The sequence below is a fragment of the Callorhinchus milii genome, unplaced genomic scaffold (genome assembly GCF_018977255.1).
Source record: "Callorhinchus milii isolate IMCB2004 unplaced genomic scaffold, IMCB_Cmil_1.0 Scaffold26, whole genome shotgun sequence".
NCBI lineage: Eukaryota > Metazoa > Chordata > Chondrichthyes > Chimaeriformes > Callorhinchidae > Callorhinchus > Callorhinchus milii.
Window position 1 is genome coordinate 4,499,562 of NW_024704767.1, and position 21,110 is coordinate 4,520,671.

Sequence of the window (21,110 nt, forward strand, 5' to 3'; positions counted from 1 at the left end):
TTCTCTTAACTAAACCCCACTCCTCCAGCGAAGTCATGTACCCTCATCGCAACCCCATCGAAGTCCCCCCGTGTTGCCCATTGCGAATAAACTTTGGCAGTCTTTTTTTTTTGGGTAATAATGCAGTACTGTGAATCCGAGATTCGGTGTCGCTTATGAACCCAAACTGTTCGAAACAAATGATCCGTCCACCGAGACCGGGCAAAAACCGTGAAAAAAATCTTTTTTTGGGGGAAAAAAAACCCTTTCGTTTCAAACTCAATTAGGACTGGAAAAGATTTCAAAGCGCACCAATAACACCAGTGTTGTCCGTATTTACACGTATCCGCTAAATGGAGAGGGGAGGGATTCAATAAAGCTCACAAACCAATATATATATATGTATAACCAATATATATATATGTGTATGTGTGTGTAAAAAAAAGTCTGTAAGTCTCCTAAAATGTGTTTTAAAAATCGCCTTCATTTGTTACATCACATAATCATTGGGTAACTTAAAAGACAGTCAGATAAAGTCGGGCAGTTTAAAAACTTCAGGATCACTCGTGTTTTTTCCCCCCACCACCCACCCACCCACCCACCCACCCACCACGACCACCACCACCACGACCACGACCACCCCCCACCCACCCCCCACCAGTGGTAGAAACAGGACTCTTGGGGACAGGGAATGGGAGTTCGAAGGGTTTCAACTGATGGGAGTTTCGAGCAAAGCTGATGAAGGGAGTTACTGAGTTAGTGGCTGAGTGTTGGGGGGACCGGGTTCCCACTCCCACTCCCCCCCCTCAAAAAAAAACTTCACACCCAAACTTACCAGCCATGGAAACAGCGGCGTAAGAGAGGCGCAACAACAACACAAACATACTCTCTCTTCCCCCCTTTCTTTTCCCCCTTTCCCTCCCTCCCTCCCTCCCTGTCCCACTTTTACAGACAAAAAGTATTGCCAACAACCACAACAGACCCTTGATTGAAACCCAGTGTCCCCCCTTCCCACCATTTGTGTGTCCCCCCCACCCCCCCAACCCCCCCCAACCCCACCCCTGTTTAAAAGAAATTGCATAAAAACCTCTTAAAACTTCCCGACTTAAGACGCAACTTACCGCCGCCATCTTCAGGGGGGGGGGGGGGGGGGGGAGAGAGAGAGAGAGAGAGAGAGAGAGAAAGGTGGTGAAGATCGACTTAAAGCACAACTTGGAACATTCAAAAGGGTGAAAGCCTCAAAAAAAGAGAAAGAAAGAAAGAAGTCTCTGAAGACACTGAGCTCCGAGATGCAGAGAGAGAGAGAGAGAGGGAGAGAGGGGGAGAGGAGCAGTGAGTTGACTTGTGGCTGTGGGTGAAAGCCTTTTGCTGTGGTCCTCAGGGCGGACAGACTGCAGTGTTAACCTCACTGAGGTGTGACAACTCTGTCACCTGCAGTCACCCCCCACTCGATGCTTGTCATAATTCGCATTGAAACGCATTCAACTTACGCATTTTACACCCCCACCTCTCTGTCTCTCTCTGTCTCCCCCCCACCCCCCTACCCCCACCTCCCTACCCCCCCCCCCCCCCCACCCTCACCCTCTCTGTCTCTCTCTATCTCTCTCTCTGTGTCTCTGTCTGTGTGTCTCTCTCTTTCTCTTGCCTGTCTCTCTCTCTCCCTATCTATCTCTCTCTGTCTGTCTACTCTCCCTGTCTGTCTCTCTCTCTCTCTGTGTCTGTCTGTCTCCCTCTCTTTCTCTCTCTCTGTCTGTCTCTCTCTCTGTCTGTGTTTCTCTCTCTGTCTGTCTCTCTCTCTGTCTGTGTTTCTCTCTGTCTGTCTGTGTTTCTCTCTCTCTGTCTGTCTGTCTCTGTCTCTCTCTCTGTCTGTCTCTCTGTTTGTGTTTCTCTCGCTCTGTCTGTCTGTCTCTCCCTCTCTGTCTGTCTGTCTGTCTCTCTCTGTCTCTCTCTCTCTGTCTGTCTGTCTCTCTCTGTCTGTCTCTCTCTCTCGGTCTGTCTGTCTGTCTGTCTGTCTGTCTGTCTGTTTCTCTCTGTCTGTCTGTCTCTCTCTCTTTCTGTCTGTATGTCTGTCTCTCTCTGTCTCTCTCTCTTTCTCGCAAGCAAATGTTAATGTAAAAATACACAAAACTCACTGTTTTCAGAACTTGTTTTCCCCCCTTTCCCCCCCCCCCAAAAAAAAAACACGCACGAAATAAAAGAAACCCATCAGGTCCATTTGCCGACACGTTCACAAAGCGCTCGTATTCTTTTAAGGGAGAGAAATAGGAACTTTTTCACATTTCAGATGGGAGATTGACACTTGTTGAGTGTTTTTTATTCTTCTTCTTGTTGTTATTGTTCAACCAACTTACATAAAGGACAACTGTGAGATGAGTTGTACTGCCCAGGGCAGTTCTGTTGAATTAATTCATTTACCGGACCGCAGAGTCACAGTCATAGAACAAAAACTACCCTTTTTTTTTTGTTTGTTTCTGGTAACGAATGTAATGGAGCTTTCTCTCCCTCCAGTTAAAGGTTTAAAGACAACACACGTTGTGCTTTGCTCTGGGCTAACTCAGCTGGTCCAGATGGGGGGGGTGTGGGGTGTGATGTGAGAAACACAGAGAGTTTCTGGATTTGGTTAGACAAGTCTCTCTCAATACTGTGCCAGCTCCCCAAAACAATCCCTGAAAAGGAAGGGACTAACCCCCCCCCAACGAAAAACTGCACCAAAAGCACCTCGTTTCCCCCTGAACGTTAATTTGCAACTGAGAAGAATCACATCCACCAGTTTGCAGCGGTTCCACACTTGCACACACACACACACACACACACACACTCCTGGGGTTTGAAGGCTGGAAATCCAGACGTTTAATCAGAATACCATTGCACCAGGAAGGCAGTCTGATCCTCCATCCAGCGTGAAACTCCAGCAAAAGGACGGTTCAGAATGAATGAGTGGAGTAGATTGCTATTTATGATGTCAGTGGATGGATCCCAATGATGTCACGGGAGAAATGAATCCCAGATTGGCAGCCTGCAAACTACATTTGTTCACTGGAAACATCATGGGAACCAATCCAGTTCCTTCTCAGGTCCAGGATGATGCTGTCATTCTTATCATTCTTATAGTGGAATGAGACGTTAAACCGCCCGCCGGTTGTTAAAGATTACATCGCGCTATGCAAAAAAAAGAGAAGTGATTTTCTTCCAGAGTCCTGGTATCTCTCCCCCCACCCACGCCCCCCCACCCGATCCCAGATAAATTTGTTCATTCACTCCATGGTTGTTTGTGGGGCATTGCTGTGTGCAAATTACCTGCTACATTTGCCCACAAAACACACCACAGTCACTGTACTTTGCAGTATATCCTGTAAAGCACTTGGTGAAGCCTTCCTAATGTGAAAGGGACTATACCAAATTTAAGGATTGTGTTATTACTATTATTAAACACACAACAACAACAACAACAACAAGATTCCATTTATAGAGCGCCTTTCACGTTGGGAGGACGTCCCAAGGCGCTGTACAGTAGGGTCAGGACCCGAGCAGTGGGGGGAAATGATCAGGGTGAGGAGAGGGGAGGGAGGGAGCGAGGAGGGGGGAAATGGTCAGGGTGAGGGGAGGGAAGGGAGGGAGCGAGGAGGGGTAGAGAGTCGAGAAGGGAGCTGAAGGCACGGTCAAAGAGAAAGGTCTTGAGACCGGCCTTGAAGGAGGAAAGGGAGGAGGCAAGGCAAAGGCACTGGGGGATAGAGTTCCAGAACCTCGGGGCTGAGAGGCTGAAGGCCCGGCCACCGATGGTAGAGCGGTTGGGGCGGGGGATGTGGAGCAGACCGGAGCCAGAGGAACGGAGGGTACGGGCAGGTAGGTAGGGGGATAGTACGTCAGAGAGGTAGGAGGGAGCGAGGCCGTGAATGGCCTTGTAGGTGAGGATGAGGTTCTTGAATTCGATCCTCTAAGGGATGGGGAGCCAGTGGAGGTGAGCGAGGGTGGGAGTGATGTGGTCCTGAAGCCTGGAGTGGGACAGTACACGAGCTGTAGAGTTCTGAATGACCTGCAGCTTGTGGAGGGAGGTGCCGGGAAGGCCGGCGAGGAGAGAGTTCCCATAGTCCAGCCTTGAGGTGATAAAGTCGTGGACCAGAGTTTCAGCAGCGTGAGGGGTGAGGTAGTGCCGTAGTCTGGCGATATTCTGTCACTACACTTTACAGTAAATCCTGTAAAGCACTTTCAGATGTTTCATCGAAGTGCTAACAGTGCTGTTATCAAATCCAAGGGTTACCTGAATTCTCCCACAAAAAATGCCTAAGCAAAATGCCTAATATGGCTTGAAAATTTAGCTAGGAATAGTTAATATAAAATAATGTTTGGGTATTTGGTGTTGATGATTCATTTAGTTCTCACAGCGTAAAAGGAAATTTAGGTCCAGTAAAATAATACTATTTATTTATAATACTAACTAGAATAGCAATAGAGAACAGTGGCTGGCACTGTATATTTATGTTAGAAGGCAAATGTAAAGCTTACAGATGGATAGAGACAGGAGATGGAGAAAGACACACCTGGGAGATCATGAGAATAAAGCCAAGAAACCAAGATGGAAGAACATGGGAATTCTTAATCAGGAAAAAAACCCAATTTAAACTGGAAACCATGATAATGCTGAAATAAAGATAGAAGATAAATAAGGAAAATAAGATCCATTGGATAAAAATAGGAAATAAAAGAAAAGTTTGTTTTAAAAAAAAGAATAGCTTGGGCCAATGGCTGAACTGAACCTTGAGATTTGAATTTAAATCCTTTGTTTCTCTACAAAATCCACACTGTTGATTTACTCTGTGAAGTGCTATGAGACATCCTCCTGACTTGCTATTATCAGATGTAAAGATCATAATATTACCCTGGCCAGGTGGATGGGCTGAACGGTATTTCTATTTTCTTGCTGTTAGTTTATTTCAGTCAAACCCGTTAAAGCAACCACCTCTATTCAGCAACCATCTGCTGTCATCAACCACACAGGAATTGTCCTGACTGATTTTCCATAATAAAGCACCTCTATTGAGCAACCAACTGTCTAACACAACCAGTGGCCATTCATTTTTTAACCCCGTTAGTGAACTAACACCCTTTTCGGCAGACGGTTCTAAGTGAATTTAAGTTTACTTACCAGAGATGCATTACCAATTTCCAAGGACCTGTGTCTAGACTCCCGATAGACTTCCAGTGCATTTACCAACACCATGCTGAGCCTCAACATGTTGCTTCCCTAATCACACTACATTATATCTAGGCTTAGTAATCTTTAAATGTACCAATAAAGAATTAAACATTGTAATGAATTAACTTTCATTTTAGGCATATTTTAAATGATTGTCTAACAAGACATACTGTAGGTGTTTGTAGTAAATGATTATCTAACAATAAATAATGTAGGGTGTTTGTAGTAAATGATTATCTAACAATAAATAATGTAGGTGTTTGTAACATATTATAAACATTGAAAGCAATGACACTCAGAATCTTATCAACTCATTGCCAATTATTGTTACATAAATGAAAACCTTTCTTTTTGTTAGGCAAAACTCTTCTGCTTTTTAACATTTTGTTCATGCAGATTAGACTGAAGTATTAGGATGAAGGTAATGGCACCATTATTAACTAAAATCCATTATTACCTATTTATTTCATAATCATGAAACATAATCATGAAGCAATCTTATTGTTCAGATTTAAAAGATTTGGTTACACCAAATCATTAACACTTACAAGTTACTTTGATTAACGTTTAACACTCACAAGTTACTTTGATCATATTGTAGGCCTGCACAGTGATGGGAGGCGATTTAGTGTTTACTTTTTGTACATGTCCCTATACTTCCCTTCACAGTATAGCACATTTATTTTCAGATAACTCTCATAACACTTCAAAACATTCGGTGGTGACAAAGATCATTAAGACAAGGTAACACTGCATTTATGTGACTTAATGCTTTACAGCTGTGGAAACCCTAGCATCTGCATGACTTTTTGAGTTTATCTGAAAGCGTAACATTTCCACCAGTGATTCCTTAACCCCTGTGGTTTTTTCAAAAATTGTTCATTCCATCTGACTTGTGCACACAGCTGCTAACTGCTGACTTAATTCAACCCACTGACAATGCTGTACCCTTGAATCCTCATCATTCTGATTAAAGACCGTGTCTCATTGGTGTGTCATGTACTGTATATCAGAAGAGATCAGCAGCCAGCCTGAAAGTCAGCTGACAACAAAACATGCACAACAAGCACACTTCAGCGGGATTTCTCAAATAGCTGGCAGAACAGCAGTAATGAGTCACACTTAAGTAATCAAGTATTTTCTTAATAAGTTCAAAGTCTTAATAAGGAAATCATGTTGCAGTTGTCAGTGGTATTAATTACGAACATAACACACAAGTAACTACATTGTAATGCACATTTGGAAATGATAGAGCTACGATTGATCAAAATAAATTAAATTTTAAGAGTGTTTTGTTGTGGGTGGGAATCATGGTTGTATATTTAAGCAGCTTTGTAATGTGTAAAGTTCATTTGTCTGTAATTGACAGCAAAGCACATAAATCAAATCTACTTGTGCATTATCAGATTGAGAAACTGATTTATTGTTTAGTTTAGTTCCAAATTTTGAAGCATCTTTAGGAAGAGCCAGAGTAAATTGGATTATCATTTTTTTAACAAAAAATAATAATTCTGTCATTCTCACGCAAAGTAGTAAAGGAGCTAATGATTTTTAAAATTTTTGTTATGCCTTGTTTTAAACATTAATAAGAACTAACTACACATAATTTTAACTTTTAAGGCATAGGTACTGATAGAGGCATCAGCTACCTCTTCCTTGATGTCCTACAAGGCAAAAGCACTCCGTTAGAGATCTCCAATTGGCCTCAGTACTGGGCTGGCATTGAAATCAGCCAAGGGTTCCCACTCTCGATTGCTATTGAGAGATTTGGGGCATTACAGTTGAAACCAATGCTGTCCTCATTTGGTGTCCACACGTGAGCACTTTCCATCAGGAGTCTCCAAAAAGTGTATGGTTAAAGTGATGCTATTCTTAAGATGTTTCCATGTATGAGTAAAGGGTCATTTTTTGTCTTGTGGAATGGCATTACCATTGTTCAGGAGAGGTTTCGAGAAATGGCAATTAACTTAGCCTTGTGGTGAAATGGTGCATTGGCTTGAGCATTCTATCATAACAGTGCAAAAGTATATTTTATTTAGGCATATCTGATAACATAAGTATTATAATTAGTGTCATAACTTGACACCACTGAAACATAAAATCAGTCTGCTAATGGCTACATTTTTTTTATTATTAGATTTTGATATCATGCCAGCAGACCAGAACAGGACATTTATTTTCATATTAATTTGTTTCTTAGGTTCTACTTTGCACTTTGCCATTGGTATAAAAGGTTGTTGGTCAATAGAATGGTTTTGAGTTACTTGGGTTGCTGTGTTTTTTTTTTGCATTTTTATATTATTTTCTGCTTACCAGCCATTGAAGATCCAGTTAAGCCGTCCATGAAAAAGTCAATACATCAATTCAATAATTCATACCCTTCATTTAAGTTTGGAGAGAATTGCTTCAGTAAAACTATCAAGCTGTGTTTCTGTTAATGTAACTTTAATCAGATGCACTAATTCACTTCTCAGGAAGCCATAAGTCAATACTGACAGCCAGAACTCCTGAGAAACATTTATTCAGTAATGTGCCATGTACTTTAGTACAGTGTCCTGTTTCTTTTCTTTCAGCACTCGCAGAAGGTGGCAACACAAATTTGTGCTTCATGAGTGTAACTTAAAAAGTTAATGAAAACATAACGTACAGATGACTTGCATTGAAAACAAATAAGGTAAGAATAGGTCATTCTCCCCATGAAGTCCACTCCTTCAACGTATCATGTGGCACCAACGATCATGGACTTCATGCATTCTATTTCCTGGGGAAAAGTTTAACATAGACACTCCAGATTCCCAAAAGTAATCAATAATAACACCAGAATATTCAAGAATCCCCAAATGTCCACGATTGAAATCTGACCTCCTTTCTCACTCAGGCAACATTCCCACCTCTCCAAGCTTAGCAACACAGAAACCATTGTATCCAATAGTTCATTTCAGTCTACACCTCTAACACTATTCCCAATCAAATAGTTAACCAATTACTTTCCGAAGGAGTTAATCAGCACAATATTTCTTCCCCATATTCACTATTTTATAGCACAACATGTCTTCTAAACATAGCACTTTTGAGGCTTTTTAATATTAAACCTAAACCCTCTGATTTTGCTTTCATGTAGGTTAATTGCAGTCACATCAACTCCAGTTCATTTTAAAAACCTGTATCTTGTCTCCCCTCATTTTTTCCACAGAGAGTATGCTTCAGTTATGTGGTCTTCTGATGAAAAGTTGAATTGCTAAGCCCCCAAATCATACTTAGTGGATCTTCTCCTGTCCCTCAATGTTCTTTTTAAGGTAGGATGCTCACACACAACAAACTAGACATGGTCTCACCTGTACTCTATTCAAGATTAGAATAACTAGTCTTTGTCTAGTAAAATGCCATCAAGTTGACTGGAAATCTTTAATGAGTGATTGATAATCGCATTCAAACTCTTTTTCCTTCTCCAACTATGCTGATGACAATCTGTTTTTATTCACTATTTATGTTTCAAAATTCACTTCCTTCCATTAATCCATTAAAACTCACCTGTTGCTTCTTAGTCCATCAATTGAATTGGTCCAGATCTTTATTCCTTCATTTTGTGCCTTTGGCATGTACATGTAAGCATCGCTTTGGGAATTCTCCTTCCTCTGAGAGACGTTTCAGCTGAGAATAGATTATCCCAGCTTCTCTAGCAATGAAGAAAGCAATGAATTACCATTGGAGGGAATGTTGCTGATTTGAAAGTTGAATGCAAGCACCCAAAGGAAAAATAAATTATATCGTAAAAGCCTTGTCTGTGTTGAAAACTGAAATTGTAAACAGTTTTAGGAAAATGCGTTCCATTTAACTTTGTACTTCTGTTCAGACTGGAAGGCCACAGCTTCTATTGTTGGTGTACAGTTTGGCAAGTTTCAACAGCTCTTGCTGCAGTTTATAGAGTGCTATGCACAAGGCGGTGTTTCATTTCTCAGGGACCAATGTTCCTATTCAGTGTATTTCTCTTGAAGCTCACCTCCTATTTAATGTGTTCCATTCCAGCTAACCGCTCGCCAGAGGAGAGTGTGTATCGGTGACTGGTTGCACAGAGGCAAGCAAGAAATAACACTTTATTAATTTAAAATAAATTTGGTTTTGCAAATTGACTTCACTGTAATATGATTTTAACTTTGATGCAAATCCCTGTTACAAACTACGACATCCAAACTACATTGATTTTGTTTACAATACTTGCTTAACATAAGAGGTTCTTAAATATACTGTGCATATGGATCCTTTCAAACAATGTTTTCTTTTACTTTATGGCGCATTTCATTAGATATCACAATTCCATGTAATTGCCAGTATTTGTGGGCTTGATGTGAATGGTGTGTATTACGTTTGGAAGAAGAGGCATTTCAGGTTTAAGGATATTTTTATTAAATCTGTTTATATCTTATTTTCATAACTAAAGAACAATAGACATAAAGAATCTGTGAAGCATGCTGAGACATTATCCTGTGCGAAGGGTGCTATATTAATGCTGGTTGTTGATACACCGACAACCAATTTAATTTTGGATTCTGAAAGCCTCTAATTTTCGGTATTAATTTAAAATAGTTCAAGACAGTTTTAGAAGTTTTAAATGAAGATCATATTCTTCTTAGTAAGTGCTTTGAGACGTCCTTTTGACATAAAAAACACTATTTCAAATTGAAGGATTATTATTACCTATTAGAATTATATTTCAATGTGTTTGCATCTCTGCATTTCCAGCTGTGCCTCCCTTTCGGTTATGTATCTTTCTATGTGTTTCGTATTTTTCTGCCTTTCATTTGTCATTCACGAATACTAAAACAAAACAAACTTAAAATAGCAGCTGGATTTGCATAAAATGTGACCCTATTTTCTGAGTGTCAGTTGCTAAGGTGAATGAATACTGCATTTTCAGATTCACAGGGCCTTAAGTCACTGTGGCAGTAAGTTAAGGTACCCATTTAGATTATTCAATTGTACTGTTTCAATGAGCTGGAACCAGCTACAACACTTCATCTATGCTGATGAACTTGGCATTGGTAGTAACCAAAGCTAGACAGTGAAGATCAATGCCAAAATATGAGGGCAGCAAATAAGTCACTAAATCAAATGCAAGGATTCTTCTTTTTTTAAGCTAAACTGTTTGTTGTTATTCACGAAATGTTGTCCTGGTGTGGCCAACATTTCATGAAGAATAGAGGTGCCTCTTGTCCACCTGTCTGTAGATTCACCAGCCTAGCATCGAGCTTGTATTATACATTCCTTTGTTGGTGAAGTTATTTATCTTAGTGGTGTGTGTTTATGACAATTTATGGTGTTTATTTAAACAATTGTACTATACAGTAGAGTTACTGTGACACAATTGTTCCTTAATCCACTTGCAAGCATTAATTATTATGAGAGAATCAAACAGGCCTAAAAATCCGATCAACCTATACCAGCAACAGGCTTGTCCCCTCAGTAGGCTGTTCTGGAGACTGCAAATCAAAATTCATTAGAAAAGTTTCTCCCTACGGCGTGCCCTTTCCTCTCCTGGTTAACTTTTCCAAAGTCCATCACCATGGTGATGTTGGGGGAGGGAGTCAAAGTGAGGAGTGTCTCTCTATAGTGGATTTTACTGCAGGAGCAATTTGTCAATGCGGAGGGAGCGTTAAATGGACACTAACGACGCAATATAAATCAGGCATAAGACGGAGCAAGTTAAATAGAAGCCATTCGACTTTCCATCTCCTCTGTTCAACGTTGAGGCTGTTGTGTGCAGTGTTACATTTAGCGTCATTCTCCAATAATTCTCTGCCCAGATGGCACAACTCTGAACCATTGTTCAACGTTCTGCATAATATCACATTTCTTACATTCTTAATGTTTACAATCTGTTTTGATGATTACCTTGATTACCTCCGGGTGGAGGGCACTATATAAATCCAAGTTGTTGTTGTTGTTGACGTTGGGTGGGAAATGATTCGTAAATTTCTTGCAAAAAAAACTTCTGAAATGGTTCAAAATGCCCTAACACAACCATACCACATCAATTTGAATCAAAATAATTTACTTCCTGATGTCTACAAATCCTTGAAATCAGTTCTTATAATAATAAGCCTGTGGCTCAGTGGTTAGAGACTCGCATCGCAAGCGAGAGCTGGGTTCGATTCCTGGCAGGATGAAATCTTGGACAAGTTTCCTTACTCCACACGCCTGATAATAATCCCTCAAGAAAAAAAAACAATACTAAATTGGTCACTTCAATCCACGACTGTTTGTGCGACACTGCTGTGCACAATTAGCTACCACGTTTCGCCCACATATACAGTCAATTCACTTTACAGTATATTCTGTGAAGCGCTTTGAGACATCTAGAAGACATGATAAGGCGCTATATCAAATGCAAGGATTATTATTATATTACTGTATATTTTGTTTTTTATACATCCATACAAATAGAGATAGATTTATGTGTGCTGATCATTCTACTTCATGTGTACTTCTTTCCAAGAGGCTTCTTAACATGGAAATTTATAAAGCCGAAACAATTGATTGATGTCTACCTTTGATGTTTCACATGTATGGAACAGAGACTTAAATAAATGAAAACAAGTGATGTCATTTAAATCACAAATTACATGACTGTATGAAGTAAAAAAAAAGCCTCATTCCCTAAAACATATTAAATCGTTGCACTGAAGAGTTAAAAAAGTGGTTTGTGTTCACAATTCTTTTTCTATTTTTTGTTCACAAACTGCTTATTTCCAGTCATCCCCAAAAAAACGATATTGTGATAGGTCAAAGTTTGTCTATAAGTGCCACCTGGGGTACAAGGTCTATGACCTAATTTGATTGACAGACTGTTCTGTCCCAGGTTTTAGTAACAGACAACAGCTGAAGTGTAAACTGTGGAGAATCTGGCTAGTTTCATGTGTCATGCCACTGCTCTGTGCGCCTGGTGAAAGATCTAATGCAGTTTGACACTAAAAGCCTCAAGCAAATGTTCAGTACCTTCCTTTGGAGCATGTTTAGGCTTATGAAATGCAACTGTACAATGCATCAAGTAGCATCAGGTCTTTTGGTGTATTTGCACAGTTCTGTCATACATTAACAACTTTTCTGCCTATATAATTACTGAGCAACAACGGTAAGTTGATCGAAAGAGACTGACGTCCAAAACCTGGAAACAATGAGCCCAATTTTCATATGTAGAGCATTTACAATTGGCAAATTTTCTGTTGAAAATTGATATTAATAAACGTTTTTATTTTTTATGTTCATTTCAATCACAGTTTTGTTTCTTTGGGTTTTCAAGGAGGGAAATAAACTGTTCCTTTAGCTGCATCAAAGGGATATTTCTGTGCAGATACAGCAGAACACTGTGTTTCCTTTAGCTACCTTAATTAATCAGATGTTTCAGCAACTTAAAGACGTGGAAACATAAGCTTAGACGAAGCAGGGGGGAAGCTGAGGAGGCTGGTGGGGTATTAACCAAAAGCACGGTCGAAGCTTAAGACAGGCTTTAAAATTGGGGAGGAAAGAAGGAGGCAGAGGGACTCTGAGAACAGGGGCAGAATGGTTGAAAGATCATCCACCGATGGTGTAGTGAATCAGGCAGGGAACATGAAGCGGGCTGGTGTTCGCTGGGCAAAGGGAGCAACTGGGTCATTCACATGTCACTGGGTATATGCTAATGGCAAAGGCAACAACACCAACAACAACAAAATTACATTTGTATAGCCTGAGGATTAATCCAATGGCACGGTGCTGGGAGTAAGCTCTCCTGTCACTTACAATCAGGTAAAATGGTGCAGGGAGTTCACATGAATAAGAAAGAGGTGAAAAAAACAAAGGAGGGATATCTATAACTTTGTGTATATTTTCATTGGAGCTGAAATATTGCTTGGAATGAAAAGCACCATTACAGTAACACATTTATTCACACAATACACATGGAACCCTGGAGGCAATTTATCCTGAGCACACTGCAGGTAACGCTCATAAACACAGCGCAACATATGGTCAAATAGTTTGAACGCATAAATTGTGAATTTGGGCCTACCAGTCTGTAGGTTACCCACTGGGTCATGGGCTTGCCTACATTATATAATTAACAGCTGATTTGCAAAACTCTCAAAGCTACAATATCCTTGGCTACTTTCCCAAGACCGTAAGAAAGAAACCTCACTCTCTGAAGTGTTCTTGCTGCAGGTATTGTCAAGGGAGTGAGAAGGGGTGCGGAGGACAGGCGCTGTATTGGCTGGCCTTTCCTGAGGTTCCTACATTTTATCTCATCCGTGTCTCTCTCTTGCATGAAAAAAATGTTCTGAAAAGCAACTTTAAAAAATTTTATTGATGAAGAAAATACTACACTTCCACTGCTGTCTGGATACCTGTATTTCCACACCAATGCCAAGCTGCAGAGTAAAGTTGCTGAAGACGGGATTGATTGGCACTTGAGTTTCAAGTTCCAGATGAAGTGCCACATTAATAGTCATTGCAGAAATGTGATGTAGGTGGGTGTTAATGAATCCTGTATTTGTGTAATCATATCTGAACAGAAGAAACAAATTACTAGGTGTTGCATTGGAAGATGTTACAGTGAACAAATAAAGAAATGCCTCCCAAAAGGTGAATGTAGATTTGTTAGTTGGAAACGTTGAGAATGAAGTCATTTATTTGATTCCCATAAAAGGGTAAGATGTAGTAAATGTTGGCATAGCTTCATATTTTTAACAAACATCTGGTGAAAACATTTCTTGCACGTTCACCTGTTAAGCTATGTTTGTTCCATCCACTGTATACGTAAATAACACAAACATGTACACCTATTTACCTCATCACTGTCAAAGCAAAATTTGCTCTTGATTCATGACACACTTATTGATGATAGATTATGCATTGAAACGTGGGTTACAAAACTTTAACTTTGGCTTAATAATAAATGAACTCATCTCTAAACATATAACTCTCACTGGACTTTAATAAACCAGGAAGTCTGGATAGCTGACCTCATTATCTATCTTATCCACATGAAAACCATGTGTATTGGTTTCCAAGCCAGTTTTGTATCTCATTACAATAGGACTGTTCATAAATGTACTATGCCAAAATCTCCTAATGAAGTAAGTAAGTAAGTAAGGAAGGAAGCAAGCAAGCAAGCAAGCAAGCAAGCAAGCAAGAAAGAAAGAAAGAAAGAAAGCAGGTCTTGTATTTATAGCATTAGAAATATAAGAGTGTGTGGAGTACCAGAGAACAGGATGGCTGACAGCTCACCCGCCGATGAATCAAACACAGAAGCAGGACATGAAAATATAATAATAATCCTTGCTTTTGGTATAGCGCCTTATCACATTGTTGAGACATCTCAAAATGCTTCACAGGATATGCTGTAAGGTGGATTAACTGTGTGTTTTGTGATGAAATATTCAGGCCACCAAGCCCAATCTTTCACAACCACGTACAATCTAATCTAACATGCCCTTCACCCCACCCTACTCTAATTGCCAGGGGAGGTGGGTGGTAGTATCGTGTGGTTCCTTACTCTCCAAAGACTTAAAAAACTCTAGAATAGTAATTCTTTTCCACTAGTTTCCTTCCCTCCATAGACACCATTCACAACCCCCTTTTCTGCTTCAGCAGCGCAGCAATCTGCACCTCATATTAAATTTCATATATTCTCAGTGAAGCCTTTAAGTCAATGTACGTTTTACAATCCTACTAAAGCACACGCAAATAACGAACAAAAAATATACCAGACAGTGTCCAGATTTATTTTTGAGAAACTCTCTTGCAGTCGAATTCCATACATTATTCAATACATTAATCTTTCCCATCACATGTGTGGTTTGGATAATGAAAAATCTTTCACCAACGCACTTAATGTGTTGTCTTCCAACTTCTTGGAAGAAGTTCTGAAATAATTTACCACTGAGCTTTAGATGTGTAACTTGAGGTACAGCAGCTGTGGCTTTACTTGTGGTATTGACTGCATTAGAACTTCTCTTAGGCAACTTTACTTGACTCCAGTATTGCAGATTTTAAGGGTTATGATGTTTGGAGAAAGAAAACACCATCCTCAGATTGTAAACTAACCACAGCTGATGTACGCCTCCTGTCGTCTATAACCATATGCAACCATGATATTTTACTCAATTTATTATTATTATTTACTCAAATTCAAGATCCTCATCCTCACCTACAAGGCCATTCACGGCCTTGCACCGTCCTACCTCTCCGACCTACTATCCCCCTACCTACCTGCCTGTACCCTCCGTTCCTCTGGCTCCGGTCTGCTCCACATCCCCCTCCCTAACTGCCCTAACATCGGTGGCCGGGCTTTCAGCCTCTCAGCCCCTAGGCTCTGGAACTCCATCCCCCAGTGCCTTCGCCTTGCTTCCTCCCTTTCCTTCTTCAAGGCCGGTCTCAAGACCTTTCTCTTCAACCGTGCCTTCACCTCCCCTCTTGACTCTCTACCCCCTCATCGCTCCCACCCTCCCTTCCCTCCCCTCACCCTGACCAGTTCCCTCCTGCTCGGGTCCCGACCCAACTGTCCAGCGCCTTGGGACGTCCTCTCGACGTGAAAGGTGCTCTATAAATGCAATCTTGTTGTTGTTGTTGTTGTTGTAGCACTTTACACTGAACATACAACATTCGTTTTAACATTATTCACCTGGTCACATCCCTCTGTAATCAGGTTTCTAATTCTTCTGCCAAATATATGAAAGTTGGTTTTAAGAGTCATTAAAGTCATTGAAGAGAGGAATGAAATCTACACGCAAAGTTTGCTATCCGGGAGAATAGTCATTTTGCTATTTTTGAAAGTCTCTAAATCATTTTTTTACACACATCTCATTATTTACTCACCATGAACTTTTTAAAAGATTAAAACACGTCAGTTTGTGAATTTTCTATTGTTGAAAGTAACTGATGCAGATAATAGATTTTCTTTTAATATTTCTTCAGCAATTCATTATAGTTAATGAGAAGGCAAATTGCTCTTTTGGCATTGATCTAGTATACAGTATCTAGTTTATTTACCATAACTTACCAAAGAACTTCCACCAGTGAATGCTATAATTAATTTATCAGATTAAAGCATTGCCATGGTGCAGATGCTTGAAAAATCCGTGAAAAGCTAAATATCATCAGCTAGAATTTTGCTTCAAACAATCAACAGAAAAGTCCCCATCACCCCTGCCCCACACACACACGTGGAAAAAAAGATACAAGGATTCAAAAAAATAAATTAAATTAGGAAACAGTTGTGAAGAGAATCCCAATAAAAGGAAAGTGAAAGAAAGGGAAATAGGATTGATTGGAATAGACAGGTAAACAAAAAATTGTCCTGTTGTGATATTGTTCTTCCATTTCATGTATCCTACAGTAAATTTCTTGCTGTACTGGTGAGTGGTAAGTAAAATAATGGTGGTGTGCTATTCAGATTTAAAAAATAAGTACAGGGAAGCTGCTGGTTTGGTTTGAGATTTCCAAATGCTTGACATGTATCAGTTTGATCCCCTGGTACAGTAGTATTAAGGGGAGTAGGTATGTGTGTGATCTCTGTTCTCATAGTGACCATCTTATTTTGCCGTCAGTCTCTCTCATTTCAGTCTCTTATTTTAATTCAAACTTTTTACGCACACCCTCTCCCTTGCATTTCTTCCAAAAGCTCATTAATTAAATCATACCATTTTTCTTGGCTGCGCATCACAGTTTTTTATTTCACCCAGCACTCACTCCCAGCAATGCATTCACACCTCACACAAGATACCCTAAGGCACACTTCAAGCAGAAAATGGACTTTAATTCAAAATGAGCATTGAGTGTCTTCTGAAGTATGCAATTCGCTCTGCAAGACTTAAAACGTACTAAAGCTGCTAAATCCCATTTTTTAAAAAGAAATGGACTTTGTACCTGTGAACTTCCTCTAAACTACCTGTATATGGAAATCTGAAACTCAAGCATTTCAGAGAAGCAAGATGCATTACCATTTGCCAACTTTGTAAACAGAGATGTATAAGAAGTCCAATTGGTAACACGATAAAGTCATTGGATTACACATTAAGTCTTCCAGTTATGCTTTTCAATCCTATTAAAATCATCCAAAAAGTAAGATTAAGATGAAAATCACAGCACAATTGTTTATATTGCAGCAAAAAAAACCTCTTAATACTGGTTAAAACAAAAACTTTACTGGGGAAGAGCTTACAGCACTCAGTCTTCGGATTAGTTTTTTTTACTTGTTCCAAACACTGGGAGTTCCCTCAATTACTGCACCCAAAACCATCAATGGGACACCCAAAAAAGCGTTCAGTTTCTTTAAATCTACCCAATGCTGCCACTTCACACTCAGAATTCAGTGTTAATCTTCAAACCTCCAGGCATCAAAAGCTCCAGCACAAATTGTCCCCACAAGATAGGAAAGCTTAACTTGTTTACCACGATGAACCTTAGTCACAGTTTATAGAAAATAAAATGGGCAAGTTGGCATGACAAAACAGTCAAATTGAACAAAGATGAGACAAGGAAAACGGAACACAATAATTGTAAAAGAAATAAAAAAGATGAATGATAGAAACAGCAAATTTAGAGCTAAGAAAAGTTGCTGGAGTAAAACTGTGATGTTGAACAGGATATAGTTAAGCGACACTTCATAATATTAGTAAGAGGTCTGCAATGTTCCTTTGTTCATTAAATATTAACATACACCCTTACAATTTGTCACCCAGTGTAGATGGCACACAGACTAGATCCCTATTAATATACAGTGATATAGCTATGTAGCACATGTCAATAAAAATAGCAACATATTTCAAATGTATGTCAACTACCATGCCAACATATTACAATCTCGTGTCTATGAATAAAACGCAGCAGCAGTATAAATGCTTTGAGAAACCTAATGGAATATAAATGCATCGAGTATTCTTTTAGAAATGTGAATATTAAACAGAAATGTGAATGTGTGCATTGTTATTAAATGTGTTATCCCCACTTAAAATAATGATACCGAATGGATACTTTTCATATCAATCAATCTACAAACCTAACTAACGTTTAACACTACATTGAAGTTTCTATCGCTATATTAATGTCACGACTGTAAATGTACCAATTTTAATGCTTTAAAAACTATGCTTTCTTCTATGAAAATGTCTGTTCAAATGCATGAAAATTAACAGCTTGAAGTGTAAATTACGAGTGGAACATGCCACTTCTTACTAGTGAGCTAATAAATAAATCTTGATCGTTAAACATAATGTATTGCATTAAGTGCCTAAATAGACATAAATCCAAAAAGATAAAACACAGTATGACAGCCAGTGATCTGCTGTGTTGTTCTCCAGCTACCACCAGCTCCCGCCCCAGGGTACCAGATGTGACAGCTGTTTTACTGGTGTTTCAAGTTCGACTCAACACAGATGCTACAGACTTACTGCATAGTTTCTCCATCACTGGCAGTGAACTTGCCCTGCAGGTACAAAAGCACTTAAACCCATATCATCAACATAATCTAAGCACTGATCACTGTTGAGCTCTGGCCATTTCTATGATATGTTTTAATGATTAAATGTAGTCCCACCATTCCTATGACCTCCAATAACAAGCTATATTCATTAGTGTCTCATTTTAGGGTTGTAAATTAGCTGAAATGAAAAGCACCTTTCCAACAGAATTATTTTAATTTAAGCAAGGCCGAAATACATTGAATAGTAATACACTCGTTTATATTCCTTTTTTTTTTTAATAATCGGTGTTTCTAAGAGAATACTGCTGTTTATCTCTAGAACACAGCATAGGAAGAGGCCTTTTGTGTTGTTTGCTTCTATATTGGTGCTAATGCTGTAATGCTAATTCCCTGCTCTTTCTTGTAGCCTCTCTTCAAATGTTTATGTTTATTCCCTTTTAATATGGTCTCAGCCTCTGTTATTTCAACTCTGTCATGGTACACAGTAATAATGTGCTATATAGAATTATCATTCCAGTGTGTATTCCCTTCTCAGAGACATCTTGGGTGAGAAATTTCTCAAGCTAGAAAGATTCAGATGAGGAGTGGGACATTGTCATATACACATTTCTTTAGGTTTAACTACTGTACATCCTTTTTAAGTTTTGCTCTGTCAAAAGAAATCAGCAGTGCACAACTTTTCAAACCCAGTGGCCAGAAAATGTCCCTTTCTGAACAGCTGAAGGACAACCATTGACATGTTGTGTCCAGAAGGTGAATATGAACCATATGATATTTGCTTGATCTAACACAATGCCCTCTATTTGAAAATACACACAGTCACACCACTTTGCAGTATACCCTGTGAGGCACATAGAACCATCTCAATGATTTGATAAGCAGCTATATCAAATGCAAGGAGTATTAATCAAATCCCTCCACTCCTCTGCACTCCCCTACCTCTCTGACCTCCTCTCTCCTCACAACACTGCCCGTTGCCTTCGCTCCACCGGGTCTGGCCTCCTCCTGGTCCCCCGAATCCTCTGCTCCACCATCGGCGGCCGTGCCTTCAGCCACTACGCCCCGAGGCGCTGGAACTCCCTTCCTCACTCCCTTTGCCTCGCCCCCTCTCTTCCTATTTTCAGGTATCAGCTAAAGACCTTTTCGACCGCGGCTTTGGTCACCTTCTTCCCCCTTTCCCTGGCTTGGCCCCGGGATCCATTATTGTGAAGCTCTCTGAGACGCCGTCCAGTGTGGAGGGTGCTATATAAATCCAAGTTGTTGTTGTAATGTGATTTATCAAATTAAGATTTGTTAGGGAATTTGTTAGTTTATATTAACAAACATGTTTCATTTAAAGTACCTCCTGGGCCCTTCAGGTAATATTTTGGCTTCCCCCTCCCCTCAATGCCTTAACCAAAAAACATCAGTATCCGATAATGAGCATAATGATGTATCACTTTCATCACTGCATGCAGAAATGTATTTCACTCATAAAACTCAGACTGATGGTGATTAATCTTGCTCAGGGTGTTGCTGGAAATCCCATTAAGAGCAGCGTACATGGAAAGATATAATTTTATTCATTAGGATTGGTAGGTAGCCAATTATATTAATTCATTGCATGGCATACATACCATTGCTGTGTTGGACCTTTCTTTGCATAACACTACTATGACTTTCCGTCACCTTTGACATTTCAGCTCGTCTTATTTGCTGATTTATGCCGTGGCAGATGAATCAGATGCTTGATGTTTGTGGCTGTGATCCCAGAAGGCAATGCCCCAAGGCTGCTAGAGGATAGGTGCTAGACTTCAAAAGACTTTGAAAAGACTTGGAAAGTGGCCTTAGGCTTAAAACAACTGCAATAGTTCATAGTTTTCCTTACTGAGGTCACTTGTCTAGTGTAAGACACTTGCGATAAGGAAAATTATGATTACAACAGCGTTGGCAAAGCGCTCTCTTGTTCAGTCATTGTTTTTTACACAATCCCACAGATTTTATTGCTGAAGTGTTTTTTATTACTGAAACCACTCAGCTAACACATTGTTGAATTGTTCCAAAATATATTCAAATCATTTAAATTTAATTAGTAACCATCAATAAATGTTTCTTTTTTCAGAATAATTGCAGAAGCTGACATCCTTTCCTTAGCATAAATCTGTTTTGCAAACTCAAATCAGTGGAAGAGGGGATTATGGAAGAAGAGAAGAAAGAGCAAATGGTGAACAATGAATTGCACTTCTCAGTACGAGAAAGTAGTACGAGAAATTAGGAAATATTCCCGATCAGAAAATGCAGCAAAAGATCATTGTGTAAGATTTCAGTTTTGCACTGCAGTGTTAATGCACACGTACACAGAAACACATAAAATGACATGGTGTTAGAAAATAAAACACATTCTTCTGACTTTTTACATGTATGAGACTTACTCTCTGTTACTTCCGAATATGGTGCTTCTATTCGGTCGCCCTTGAGGATTTGATTTGAATGGCTGAGTGACCC

The 21,110-nt window shown here is 39.7% G+C and overlaps 1 long non-coding RNA gene across 1 annotated transcript; it reads left to right on the top strand.

The window, feature by feature from the left end:
• The first annotated feature begins 7,751 nt into the window (after positions 1-7,751).
• On the top strand, positions 7,752-20,937 carry LOC121850888. Its single transcript, XR_006085799.1, has 4 exons — positions 7,752-7,847; positions 8,367-8,469; positions 18,505-18,635; positions 20,728-20,937. It is a non-coding gene; the product is annotated as an uncharacterized LOC121850888 (long non-coding RNA).
• Positions 20,938-21,110: the final 173 nt, after the last annotated feature.